The sequence below is a fragment of the Carcharodon carcharias genome, unplaced genomic scaffold (genome assembly GCF_017639515.1).
Source record: "Carcharodon carcharias isolate sCarCar2 unplaced genomic scaffold, sCarCar2.pri scaffold_803_ctg1, whole genome shotgun sequence".
Lineage (NCBI taxonomy): Eukaryota > Metazoa > Chordata > Chondrichthyes > Lamniformes > Lamnidae > Carcharodon > Carcharodon carcharias.
This window is the reverse complement of record NW_024471119.1, coordinates 106069-122223: the sequence shown is the minus strand read 5'-3', so window position 1 is coordinate 122223 and position 16155 is coordinate 106069.

Below are 16155 nucleotides of genomic sequence, written 5' to 3'. Positions count from 1 at the left end.
CGGATTCTGAGCCCCACCCACCCCCCCGCAGGCTCACCGGGCCTCGTATTTGGGCCTAGCTTGCGGGTAAGCTAGGGTTGATCTTTAGTAGAAGGAGGGGGCGGGGAGCCACAGTCTCACAGTGAGGGGTCTCCCACAGAAGATGGAGATGAGGAGGAAGTTCCTCAGAGGGTCAGGGAGGTCGACAGCGCAGAGAAAGGCCCTTCGGCCCATCGCGTCTGCGCCGGTCAAACAAGCACCTAACTATTCTAATCCCTTATCAAAAGCCTTGCTGAAGTCCACGTAGACTATGTCAAATGCATTGTCCTCATCTACATACTCTTCGAAAAATTCAATCAAATGGGTCAGACATGACCTCCCCTTAACAAAACCATGCTGACTGTCCTTGATTAATCCCTGCCTCTCCAAGTGTCGATTCATTCTGTCCCTCACAATTGCTTTCAATAGTTCCCTCATCACCGAGGTTAGACTGACTGGCCTGTAGTTCCCTGGTTTATCCCTTCCTCCCTTCTTGAATAACGGTACCACGTTGGCTGTCCTCCAGTCCTCTGGCACCTCTCCTGTGGCCAGAGAGGTATTGAAAATTATTGCCAGCGCCCCTGCTATCTCCTCCCTTGTCTCACTCAACAGCCTGGGACACATTTCATCCGGGCCTGGAGATTTATCCACTTTTAAGCCTGCCAGACCACTTTGAACCTCCTCCCTTTCTGTGCTAATTTCTTGAATTATATCACAGTCCTTTTGCCTGATTTCCATACCCATGTCGTCCCTCTCGCTTGTGAACACCGACACAAAGTATTCATTTGGAACCCTACCTACGTCTTCTGGCTCCACGCACAAATTACCACTATGGTCCTCAATGGGCCCTACTCTTTCCCTAGTTATCCTCTTACTCTTAATGTGCTTGTAAAATAACTTTGGATTTTCCTCTATTTTACCTGCCAATGTTTTTTCATGCCCCCTTTTTGCTCTCCTCATTTCCTTTTTAAGTCCCCCACTCCACATTCTATACTCCTCCGGGGCTTCTGCTGTTTTGGGCCCTCGTTATCTGCCATAAGCCTCCCTTTTTCTCTTTCTCCAATCCTGTATATCCCTCAACATCCAGGGTTCCCTGGATTTGTTGATCCCACCCTTTATCTTTATTGGAATATGTTGGCCCTGAACTCTCCCTATTTCCTTCTTGAATGAGTCCCACTGACTCTGACACAGATTTACCTAAAAGTAGCTGCTCCCAATCCACTCTGGCCAAATCACATCTGATCTTATTAAAATCGGCCTTCCCCCCAATTTAGAACTCTGATTTCGGGCCCATCCTTGTCCTTTTCTATAACAACCTTGAATCTAACCGAGTTATGATCACTATCTGCAAAATGCTCCCCCCACTGATACCGCTACCGCTTTCCCAGCTTCATTCCCTAAAATTAAGTCCAGGACCGCCCCCCCTCTCTTGTAGGACCTTCTATGTACTGGCTTAAAAAGCTTTCCTGGATGCATTTTAAGAATTCCGCCCCCTCTAAACCTATCACACTTTGACTAACCCAGTTAATGTTGGGGAAGTTGAAATCCCCCACTATTAGTACCCTGTCATTTTTACACTTCTCTGAAATTTGCCTACATATCTGCTCTTCTATTTCTCTCTGACTGTTTGGGGGCCTATAGTACACTCCCAGCAATGTGATGGCTCCTTTTTTGTTTAATAGTTCTACCCATGTGGCTTCATTTGAGGAGCCTTCTAAGATATCATCCCTCCTCACTGCTGTAATTGATTCCTTGATCAATATTGCGATAACCCCTCTTCTTTTACCTCCTTCCCTGCCTCGCCTGAAGACCCTATACCTGGAATATTGAGCTGCCAATCTTGCCCATCCCTCAACCATGTCTCTGTGACAGCAATGACATCATACTTCCATGCCCTTAGCTCATCTGCCTTATTCGTCAGACTCCTTGCATTAAAATAAATCCCGTCCAACCTTGCCAAACTCTCTTGTGCTTTAACTGGCCTTTCATTTCTATGCCTTCCAGACTCACTTGCTCTCTCTTCTAACTTTGGCTGTGCATCTCCCCCTGCTCAACCTCCTCTCAGGATCCCATCCCCCTGCCAAGTTGGTTTAAACCCTCCCCAACAGCACTAGCAAACCTCCCCACAAGGATGTTGGTCCCATTCCGGTTCAGGTGCAATTGTACAGGTCCCCATGTCCCAGAAATCTAAAGCCCTCCCTCCCCTGCACCATCTCTCCAGCCACGCGTTCATCTGGACTCACCTCCTAGTTCTATACTCGCTAGCGCGTAGCACCGGAAGTAATCCAGAGGTTACTACCTTGTAGTCCTGTTTTTTAACCTGCCTCCTAGCTCCCTAAATTCTGCTTGCAGGACCCCACCCCCCTTTCTGCCTATGTCGTTGGTACCAATATGTACCACGATCTCTGTCTGTTTGCCCTCCCCCTTCAGAATGCCCTGCAGACATTGTGACACCATTGACCCTGGCACCAGGGAGACAACATACCATCCTGGAGTCACGTCTATGGCTGCAGAAACACCAGCCTGTTCCCCTTACTATCGAGGCTCCGACCACTATTGCTCTTCCCCTCTTTATCCACCCACCCGGTGCAACCGAGCCACTCACAGTGCCATGAGTGTGGCTGCACTCCCCAGATGAACCATCACTCTCACCGTCTTCCAACACACAGTTCTCGAGCGAGATGCACCCTGGGGATTTTCTGACGACCTGCCTGACACCTTTCTCCTGACTGAGGGTCACTCGTTCCCCCTCCGTCCGCACTTCCGTAAGCTGTGGGGGTGACCACGTCTAAAAACGTGCTAACCCCGAGACACCCAGCCTCACGGATGCACCTGAGTGCCCCCCCAGCTACCTCTGAAACTCGGAGCTCAGGTAGCTGCAGCTGGTGGCGCTTCCTGCACACGTGGTCGGCCAGAGCGCAAGGAGCATCAAGGACTTCCCACGTGTTGAAGGCGGCACATAACACGGGACTCAGCTGCCCTCTTTTGAAAATAAAGCCCCCTGACTTTTAAGTTAAATACAGTGCTTAACCTATTTTCAACTGGGGGGAAATCTTCTCTCAGAGTCGCTGGCTGGGCCAGCTTTTATTACCCAGCCCTAATGATCCGCCCTTGTTCAGAGGGGCATTTAAGAGCCAACCATATTGCCGTGGAGTCTGGAGTCACCTGACCAGGTAAGGAGGGCAGGTTTCCTTCGCTGAAAGGGCATTGGTCAACCAGATGGGGTCTTTTAACGGCAATGGCTTCATGGTTATTTCTTCATTGTTGAGCGTTCTTGGGGCCAGCAATAATACTGCTGAGTTATTGCAGCGAGTGATCAGGAGGAGGTTCACTCGGCTGATTCCTGGGGCGAAGGGGGGTTTGTCTCGTAAGGAGAGGCTTGAGCAGGTTGGGCCCTGTACCCATTGGGGTTTAGAAGAACGAGGGGGTGGTCTTTATTGAAACATATCAGATTCTGAAGGAGGGAGACATGGTTGAGAGAGGGGCAGGATTGGCAGCTCAATATTCCAGGGTGTCCAGGCGAGACAGGGAAGGAGGTAAAAGAGGAGGGGGGGGGGGTATCACAGTATTGATCAAGGAATCAATTACAGCAGCAAGGAGGGGGGCTTGACAGGGTGGATACTGAGAGGATGTTTCCCCCCTATCGTGGAGGGGGGGGGGGGAATCTAGAACGAGGGGAAGGGGGGGGGGGCACAGTTTCAGAACGAGGGGTCTCCCACTGAAGATGGAGACGAGGAGGAATTTCCTCTCTCGGAGGGTTGTGAGTCTGTGGGATTCTCCCCCCCCCACCCCCCGTCAGAGAGCAGTGGGGGGGCCGGGTCTCTGAATATATTCAAGGCTGAGTTAGACAGGTTTCTGATCGACAAGGAGGGGAGGGGAGTGGAGGGTTATGGAGGAGGGGGACAGACAAAGTGGAGTTGAGCCCACGATCGGATCAGCCCCCATCTTATTGAACAGGGAGCAGGTTCGATGGGCCGAATGGCCTACTCCTGATCCTGATCCTTGTGTTCTTGTGTCCGGACGACATATGCAAGGCTGGGGGGGGTGGGGGTGTTAAAGTGCATGACACTTGACCTCTTGGCACCAAGTTCAACCTCCTGACCCCAGCAATGAGCCTGTCATAATGAAAGATAGTCAGATAGACAATGGACAGGGAGCCACACCGACAAACAACAAAAGAATAACTTGTTCCAATTGATTTCGAAAACAGGTTTATAAATTAAAAAAAAGCCAAGTTAACATACAAAGTAGATTGATTGATTAGACATTATTTACAGTCTCTGGCGGGTGGGACCCACACTTTATAAATATGCACACGGGGACGCGCACAAAAATTAAGAGATTCGTTCTTGCCAAAGGAATGGTTAAGCAGCCATCACCCCTCCCCTCGCCCTCTCCCTCTCCACTCCAGAGACAGGGAATCCCATAATCCAGGCTGTCCACGAGTGGGGGAGTGCCGCACTGTCGGAGGGTCAGTACTGAGGGAGCGCCGCACTGTCGGAGGGTCAGTACTGAGGGAGTGCCGCACTGTCGGAGGGTCAGTACTGAGGTAGTGCCACGCTGTTGGAGGGTCAGTACTGAGGGAGTGCAGCACTGTCAGAGCGTCAGTACTGAGGGAGCGCCGCACTGTCGGACGGTCAGTACTGAGGGAGCGCCGCACTGTCGGAGGGTCAGTACTGAGGGAGCGCCGGACTGTCGGACGGTCAGTACTGAGGGAGTGCCGCACTGTCACAGGGTCAGTACTGAGGGAGTGCTGCACTGTCGGAGGGTCAGTACTGAGGGAGTGTCGCACTGTCGGACGGTCAGTACTGAGGGAGTGCCGCACTGTCGGAGGGTCAGTACTGAGGGAGTGCCACACTGTCAGGTGGCCATAAAAGATCCCACAGACAGTAGTGGAAGAGGGCAGGGGATAGCGGGGTGGGGTGGGGGTGGGTTCTCCCCAGTGTGCTGGACCCCAGCTCTCCTCCCAGCACATTCCGGACAGGGGGTGCAGCCTGGTCCTATGATTCTACCCAAGTTTGATCGAGATGCAACTATTTGGAGGGTAGTTCATGCTGATTAAAGGGCCACAGAATATCTACAACACAATGGAAATGATACTGGGGTCTCAGTATTAACTTCACAAACCCCCCAAAAAAATTACAGTTTAAGCCATCTCAGTGATAGACGTAATTCCAGTACACACCAGCCTTCAGGGATGCTGGTCATTGAATAGAGTGCTACACCCTCTGGTCAAATTGCCTGATGCCTATTCCCATACCTGTTATTCAACAAGTACAGTAAGGCAACGAGGGGAGAGATCGAGCCTGAAGTGTGCAAATGTAGACACCGAAATATCGAAACTATGGCCCAATTAAAGGATTGTTCCTTCACACCCGGACTCTCACACACACACACACACACACACTGAAATCACTATTAAAGGAGTATTCCTTCACACCCGATCTCACACACACTGAAATCGCTATTAAAGGAGTGTTCCTTCACACCTGATCTCATACACACACTGAAATCACTATTAAAGGAGTGTTCCTTCACACCCGGATTCTCACACACACACACTGAAATCACCATTAAAGGAGTGTTCCTTCACACCCAGACTCTCACACACACTGAAATCAGTATTAAAGGAGTGTTCCTTCGCACCCGGACTCACACACACTGAAATCACTATTAAAGGAGTGTTCCTTCACACCCAGACTCACACACACACTGAAATCACTATTAAAGGAGTGTTCCTTCACACCCGGGCTCACACACACACACTGAAATCACTATTAAAGGAGTGTTCCTTCACACCCAGACTCACACACACACTGAAATCACTATTAAAGGAGTGTTCCTTCACACCCGGGCTCACACACACACACTGAAATCACTATTAAAGGAGTGTTGCTTCACACCCAGGCTCACACACACACTGAAATCACTATTAAAGGAGTGAACCTTCACACCGGGGATCTCACACACACACACACTGAAATCACTGTTAAAGGAGTGTTCCTTCACACCCGGACTCACACACACACTGAAATCACTATAAAAGGAGTGTTCCTTCACACCCGGACTCACACACACACTGAAATCACTATTAAAGGAGTGTTCCTTCACACCCGGACTCACACACACTGAAATCACTATTAAAGGAGTGTTCCTTCACACCCGGACTCACACACACTGAAATCACTATTAAAGGAGTGTTCCTTCACACCCGGGCTCACACACACACTGAAATCACTATTAAAGGAGTGTTCCTTCACACCCGGGCTCACACACACACTGAAATCACAATTAAAGGAGTGTTCCTTCACACCCAGGCTCACACACACTGAAATCACTATTAAAGGAGTGAACCTTCACACCCGGGATCTCACACACACTGAAATCACTATTAAAGGAGTGTTCCTTCACACCCGGACTCACACACACACTGAAATCACTATAAAAGGAGTGTTCCTTCACAAACGGACTCACACACACTGAAATCACTATTAAATGAGTGTTCCTTCACACCCGGACTCAGACACACTGAAATCACTATTAAAGGAGTGTTCCTTCACACCCGGACTCACACACACACTGAAATCACTATTAAAGGAGCGTTCCTTCACACCCGGACTCACACACACACTGAAATCACTATTAAAGGAGCGTTCCTTCACACACAGACTCACACACACACTGAAATCACTATTAAAGGAGCGTTCCTTCACACCCGGACTCTCACACACACACTGAAATCACTATTAAAGGAGTGTTCCTTCACACCCGGACTCTCACACATACACTGAAATCACTATTAAAGGAGTGTTCCTTCACACCCGGTCTCACACACACTGAAATCACGATTAAAGGAGTGTTCCTTCACACCCGGGCTCACACACACACACACACACACTGAAATCACTATTAAAGGAGTGTTCCTTCACACCCGGACTCATGCACACACACACACACACACTGAAATCACGATTAAAGGAGTGTTCCTTCACACCCGGGCTCACACACACACACTGAAATCACTATTAAAGGAATGTTCCTACACACCCGGACTCACACACACTGAAATCACTATTAAAGGAGTGTTCCTTCACACCCAGACTAACACACACATTGAAATCACTATTAAAGGAGTGTTCCTTCACACCCGATCTCACACACACACTGAAATCACTATTAAAGGAGTGTTCCTCCACACTCGGGCTCATACACTCACACACTGAAATCACTATTAAAGGAGTGTTCCTTCACACCCGGACTCACACACACACACACTGAAATCACTATTAAAGGAGTGTTCCTTCACACCCGATCTCACACACACACTGAAATCACTATTAAAGGAGTGTTCCTTCACACCCGGGCTCACACACACACACTGAAATCACTATTAAAGGAGTGTTGCTTCACACCCAGGCTCACACACACACTGAAATCACTATTAAAGGAGTGAACCTTCACACCGTGGATCTCACACACACACACACTGAAATTACTGTTAAAGGAGTGTTCCTTCACACCCGGACTCACACACACACTGAAATCACTATTAAAGGAGTGTTCCTTCACACCCGGACTCACACACACACTGAAATCACTATTAAAGGAGTGTTCCTTCACACCCGGACTCACACACACACTGAAATCACTATTAAAGGAGTGTTCCTTCACACCCGGACTCACACACACTGAAATCACTATTAAAGGAGTGTTCCTTCACACCCGGACTCACACACACTGAAATCACTATTAAAGGAGTGTTCCTTCACACCCGGGCTCACACACACACTGAAATCACTATTAAAGGAGTGTTCCTTCACACCCGGGCTCACACACACACTGAAATCACTATTAAAGGAGTGTTCCTTCACACCCAGGCTCACACACACTGAAATCACTATTAAAGGAGTGAACCTTCACACCCGGGATCTCACACACACTGAAATCACTATTAAAGGAGTGTTCCTTCACAAACGGACTCACACACACTGAAATCACTATTAAATGAGTGTTCCTTCACACCCGGACTCAGACACACTGAAATCACTATTAAAGGAGTGTTCCTTCACACCCGGACTCACACACACACTGAAATCACTATTAAAGGAGCGTTCCTTCACACCCGGACTCACACACACACTGAAATCACTATTAAAGGAGCGTTCCTTCACACACAGACTCACACACACACTGAAATCACTATTAAAGGAGCGTTCCTTCACACCCGGACTCACACACACACAGACGCTGAAATCACTATTAAAGGAGTGTTCCATCACACCCGGGCTCACACACATACACTGAAATCACTTTTAAAGGAGTGTTCCTTCACACCCAGTCTCACACACACACTGAAACCACTTTTAAAGGAGTGTTCCTTCACACCGAGGCTCACACACACACACACACACACTGAAATCACTATTAAAGGAGTGTTCCTTCACACCCGAGCTCACACACACACACTGAAATCACTATTAAAGGAGTGTTCCTTCACACCCGGACTCACACACACACACTGAAATCACTATTAAAGGAATGTTCCTACACACCCGGACTCACACACACTGAAATCACTATTAAAGGAGTGTTCCTTCACACCCAGACTAACACACACATTGAAATCACTATTAAAGGAGTGTTCCTTCACACCCGATCTCACACACACACTGAAATCACTATTAAAGGAGTGTTCCTCCACACTCGGGCTCATACACTCACACACTGAAATCACTATTAAAGGAGTGTTCCTTCACACCCGGACTCACACACACACACACTGAAATCACTACTAAAGGAGTGTTCCTTCACACCCGATCTCACACACACACTGAAATCACTATTAAAGGAGTGATCCTTCACACTCGGGCTCATACACTCACACACTGAAATCACTATTAAAGGAGTGTTCCTTCTCACCCGGACTCCCACACACACTGAAATCACTATTAAAGGAGTGTTCCTTCACACCGGACTCACACACACACTGAAATGACTATTAAAGGAGTGTTCCTTCACAACCGGGCTCACACACACTGAAATCACCATTAAAGGAGTGTTCCTTCACACCCGGTCTCACACATAGACTGAAATCACTATTAAAGGAGTGTTCCTTCACACCTGGGCTCACACACACACTGAAATCACTATTAAAGGAGTGTTCCTTCACACCCAGGCTCACACAGACTGAAATCACTATTAAAGGAGTGAACCTTCACACCCGGGATCTCACACACACACACTGAAATCACTATTAAAGGAGTGTTCCTTCACACCCGGAGTCACACACACACTGAAATCACTATTAAAGGAGTGTTCCTTCACACCCAGGCTCACACACACTGAAATCACTATTAAAGGAGTGTTCCTTCACACCCGGACTCACACACACTGAAATCACTATTAAAGGAGTGTTCCTTCACACCCAGGCTCACACACACACACTGAAATCACTATTAAAGGAGTGTTCCTTCAGACCCGGACTCACACATACACTGAAATCACTATTAAAGGAGTGTTCCTTCACACCCGGACTCACACACACACTGAAATCACTATTAAAGGAGTGTTCCTTCATAACCGGGCTCACATACACTGAAATCACTATTAAAGGAGTGTTCCTTCACACACAGGCTCAAACACACACACTGAAATCACTATTAAAGGAGTGTTCCTTCACACCCGGTCTCACACATACACTGAAATCACTATTAAAGGAGTGTTCCTTCACACCCGGGCTCACACACACACTGAAATCACTATTAAAGGAGTGTTCCTTCACACCCAGGCTCACACACACTGAAATCACTATTAAAGGAGTGAACCTTCACACCCGGGATCTCACACACACTGAAATCACTATTAAAGGAGTGTTCCTTCACACCCGACTCACACACACACTGAAAACACTATTAAAGGAGTGTTCCTTCACAAACGGACTCACACACACTGAAATCACTATTAAAGGAGTGTTCCTTCACACCCGGACTCACACACACACTAAAATCACTATTAAATGAGTGTTCCTTCACACCTGGACTCAGACACACTGAAATCACTATTAAAGGAGTGTTCCTGCACACCCGGACTCACACACACACTGAAATCACTATTAAAGGAGCGTTCCTTCACACCCGGACTCACACACACACTGAAATCACTATTAAAGGAGCGTTCCTTCACACACAGACTCACACACACACTGAAATCACTATTAAAGGAGTGTTCCTTCACACCCGGACTCTCACACATACACTGAAATCACTATTAAAGGAGTGTTCCATCACATCCGGACTCACATACACACTGAAATCACTATTAAAGGAGTGTTCCTTCACACCCGGTCTCACACACACTGAAATCATGATTAAAGGAGTGTTCCTTCACACCCGGGCTCACACACACACTGAAATCACTATTAAAGGAGTGTTCCTTCACACCCGGACTCACGCACACACACACACACACTGAAATCACTATTAAAGGAGTGTTCCTTCACACCCGGTCTCACACACACTGAAATCATGATTAAAGGAGTGTTCCTTCACACCCGGGCTCACACACACACTGAAATCACTATTAAAGGAATGTTCCTACACACCCGGACTCTCACACACACACACTGAAATCACCATTAAAGGAGTGCTCCTTCACACCCGGACTCACACACAATGAAATCAATATTAAAGGAGTGTTCCTTCACACCCAGACTCTCACACGCACTGAAATCAATATTAAAGGAGTGTTCCTTCACACCCAGACTAACACACACACTGAAATCACTATTAAAGGAGTGTTCCTTCACACCCGATCTCACACACACACTGAAATCACTATTAAAGGAGTGTTCCTCCACACTCGGGCTCATACACTCACACACTGAAATCACTATTACAGGAGTGTTCCTTCACACCCGGACTCACACACACACTGAAATCACTATTAAAGGAGTGTTCCTTCACACCCGATCTCACACACACACTGAAATCACTATTAAAGGAGTGTTCCTTCACACCCGATCTCACACACACACTGAAATCACTATTAAAGGAGTGTTCCTTCACAACCGGGCTCACACACACACACTGAAATCACTATTAAAGGGGTGTTCCTTCACACCCAGGCTCACACACACTGAAATCACTATTAAAGGAGTGTTCCTTCACACCCGGACTCACACACACACTGAAATCACTATTAAAGGGGTGTTCCTTCACACCCAGGCTCTCACACACTGAAATCACTATTAAAGGAGTGTTCCTTCACACCCGGACTCATACACACACTGAAATCACTATTAAAGGAGTGTTCCTTCACAAACGGACTCACACACACTGAAATCACTATTAAAGGAGTGTTCCTTCACACCCGGACTCACACACACACTAAAATCACTATTAAAGGAGTGTTCCTTCACACCCGGACTCAGACACATTGAAATCACTATTAAAGGAGTGTTCCTTCACACCCGGACTCACACACACACTGAAATCACTATTAAAGGAGCGTTCCTTCACACCCGGACTCACACACACACTGAAATCACTATTAAAGGAGCGTTCCTCCACACCTGGACTCACACACACACTGAAATCACTATTAAAGGAGTGTTCCTTCACACCCAGACTCTCACACACACACTGAAATCACTATTAAAGGAGTGTTCCTTCACACCCGGACTCTCACACATACACTGAAATCACTATTAAAGGAGTGTTCCTTCACATCCGGACTCACACACACACTGAAATCACTATTAAAGGAGTGTTCCTTCACACCCGGTCTCACACACACTGAAATCACGATTAAAGGAGTGTTCCTTCACACCCGGGCTCACACACACACTGAAATCACTATTAAAGGAGTGTTCCTTCACACCCGGACTCACGCACACACACACTGAAATCACTATTAAAGGAGTGTTCCTTCACACCCGGGCTCACACACACACACTGAAATCACTATTAAAGGAATGTTCCTACACACCCGGACTCTCACACACACACACTGAAATCACCATTAAAGGAGTGTTCCTTCACACTCAGACTCTAACACGCACTGAAATCAATATTAAAGGAGTGTTCCTTCACACCCAGACTAACACACACACTGAAATCACTATTAAAGGAGTGTACCTTCACATCCGGACTCACACACACACTGAAATCACTATTAAAGGAGTGTTCCTTCACACCCGGACTCACACACACTGAAATCACTACTAAAGGAGTGTTCCTTCACACCCGGACTCTCACACACACTGAAATCACTATTAAAGGAGTGTACCTTCACATCCGGACTCACACACACACTGAAATCACTATTAAAGGAGTGTTCCTTCACACCCAGACTAACACACACACTGAAATCACTATTAAAGGAGTGTTCCTTCACATCCGGACTCACACACACACTGAAATCACTATTAAAGGAGTGTTCCTTCACACCCGGACTCACACACACTGAAATCACTATTAAAGGAGTGTTCCTTCACACCCGGACTCACACACACACTGAAATCACTATTAAAGGAGTGTTCCGTCACACCCAGACTCGCACACACACTGAAATCACTATTAAAGGAGTGTTCCTTCACAACCGGGCTCACACACACTGAAATCACTATTAAAGGAGTGTTCCTTCACACCCAGACTCACACACACACTGAAATCACTATTAAAGGAGTTTTCCTTCACACTCGGGCTCACACACACACACTGAAATCACTATTAAAGGAGTGTTCCTTCACACCCGATCTCACACACACACTGAAATCACTATTAAACGAGTGTTCCTTCACACCCAGGCTCACACATACACACTGAAATCACTATTAAAGGAGTGTCCCTTCACACCCGGAATCACACACACACTGAAATCACTATTAAAGGAGTGTTCCTTCACACCCGGACTCACACACACACTGAAATCACTATTAAATGAGTGTTCCTTCACACCCGGATTCAGACACACATACTGAAATCACTATTAAAGGAGTGTTCCTTCACACGGGGACTCTCACACACACACACTGAAATCACCATTAAAGGAGTGTTCCTTCACACCCAGACTCTCACACACACTGAAATCAATATTAAAGGAGTGTTCCTTCACACACAGACTAACACACACACTGAAATCACTATTAAAGGAGTGTTCCTTCACACCCAGACTCACACACACACACACACACTGAAATCACTATTAAAGGAGTGTTCCTTCACATCCGGACTCACACACACACTGAAATCACTATTAAAGGAGTGTTCCTTCACACCCGGTCTCACACACACTGAAATCACGATTAAAGGAGTGTTCCTTCACACCCGGGCTCACACACACACTGAAATCACTATTAAAGGAGTGTTCCTTCACACCCGGACTCACGCACACACACACACTGAAATCACTATTAAAGGAGTGTTCCGTCACACCCGGGCTCACACACACACACTGAAATCACTATTAAAGGAATGTTCCTACACACCCGGACTCACACACACTGAAATCACTACTAAAGGAGTGTTCCTTCACACCCGATCTCACACACACACTGAAATCACTATTAAAGGAGTGTTCCTTCACACCCGGGCTCACACACACACACTGAAATCACTATTAAAGGAGTGTTCCTTCACACCCGATCTCACACACACACTGAAATCACTATTAAACGAGTGTTCCTTCACACCCAGGCTCACACATACACACTGAAATCACTATTAAAGGAGTGTCCCTTCACACCCGGAATCACACACACACTGAAATCACTATTAAAGGAGTGTTCCTTCACACCCGGACTCACACACACACTGAAATCACTATTAAATGAGTGTTCCTTCACACCCGGATTCAGACACACATACTGAAATCACTATTAAAGGAGTGTTCCTTCACACGGGGACTCTCACACACACACACTGAAATCACCATTAAAGGAGTGTTCCTTCACACCCAGACTCTCACACACACTGAAATCAATATTAAAGGAGTGTTCCTTCACACACAGACTAACACACACACTGAAATCACTATTAAAGGAGTGTTCCTTCACACCCAGACTCACACACACACACACACTGAAATCACTATTAAAGGAGTGTTCCTTCACATCCGGACTCACACACACACTGAAATCACTATTAAAGGAGTGTTCCTTCACACCCGGTCTCACACACACTGAAATCACGATTAAAGGAGTGTTCCTTCACACCCGGGCTCACACACACACTGAAATCACTATTAAAGGAGTGTTCCTTCACACCCGGACTCACGCACACACACACACTGAAATCACTATTAAAGGAGTGTTCCGTCACACCCGGGCTCACACACACACACTGAAATCACTATTAAAGGAATGTTCCTACACACCCGGACTCTCACACACACACACTGAAATCACCATTAAAGGAGTGTTCCTTCACTCCCAGACTCTCACACGCACTGAAATCAATATTAAAGGAGTGTTCCTTCACACCCAGACTAACACACACACTGAAATCACTATTAAAGGAGTGTTCCTTCACACCCAGACTCACACACACACACACACACTGAAATCACTATTAAAGGAGTGTTCCTTCACATCCGGACTCACACACACACTGAAATCACTATTAAAGGAGTGTTCCTTCACACCCGGACTCACACACACTGAAATCACTACTAAAGGAGTGTTCCTTCACATCCGGACTCACACACACACTGAAATCACTATTAAAGGAGTGTTCCTTCACACCCGGACTCACACACACTGAAATCACTATTAAAGGAGTGTTCCTTCACAACCGGGCTCACACACACTGAAATCACTATTAAAGGAGTGTTCCTTCACACCCGGACTCACACATACACTGAAATCACTATTAAAGAAGTGTTCCTTCACACTCGGACTCACACACACACACTGAAATCACTATTAAAGGAGTGTTCCTTCACACCTGGACTCACACACACACTGAAATCACTATTAAAGGAGTGTTCCTTCACACCCGGGCTCACACACACTGAAATCACTATCAAAGGAGTGTTCCTTCACACCCGGACTCTCACACACACACACACACACACACACACACACACACACACACACACACACACACACACACACACACACACACACACACACACACACACACACACACACACAGTGATAACCTGGTGCCTGTTTCTGGTGAGAGAGGGGGCAGGGGGTGGAAGGGAGTGAGGTGATTTGGATGTGATTGTGAGTGCGCTATTCCACTTAGGAAGCCTTCGTCTACTGAACCTGATTCCCTTGGAGGGAGATGGTTAGAATTATCAATGGGCTTTGTCTTTCATACCAATCCCCCACCTCACCAGCACCCCCCACACCTCCACCACCCACATCCTCTGCACACAACAGTCCTTCAGTGTCTCTCAAACCCCAGCAGAGTTTTCCATTGCTTCACCACGTGCGAGTTTTCAGTGTGAGCGGAGCTTCACCATGAGCGGGATTCCACTGTAACCAGAACATCTCCATAACCAGAGTTTTGACATAATTGGGGATTTGCCATAAGTGCAGTTTCACCATAACCAGAGTCTCTTGCTTCAGTTTCACCATAACCACAGCCCTGAGCTGGTGGGGGCTACATCAAATACAAGGTGTCAACATAAACCAGGTTTCACTGTAACCCGGGTTCACCCTGACCGGGGTTCACCCTGACCGGGGGTCACCCTGACCGGGGTTCACCGTAACCAGGGGTCACCCTAACCGGGGTCACCGTAACCAGGGTCACCGTAACCGGTGTTGAACGTATCCGGGGATTACCGCAACCGGGGTCACCGTAACCGAGGATCACCGTAACCGGGGTTCATCGTAACCGGGGTTGACCGTAACCGGGGTTGACCGTAACCGGGGTTGACCATAACCGGGGTTGGCCATAACCGGGATTCAATGTAACCGCGTTCACCGTAACCTGGGATTCAACGTAACTGGGGATCACCGTAACCGGGGATCACCGTAACCGGGGTTGACCGTAATTGGGGGTTGACCGTAATCGGGGGTTGACCGTAACCAGGGTTCACTGTAAACAGGATTCACTGTAATCGGGGGTTCACTGTAACCGGGGTTCACCGTAACTGGCGTCCACTGTAATCGGGGGTTGACCGTAACCA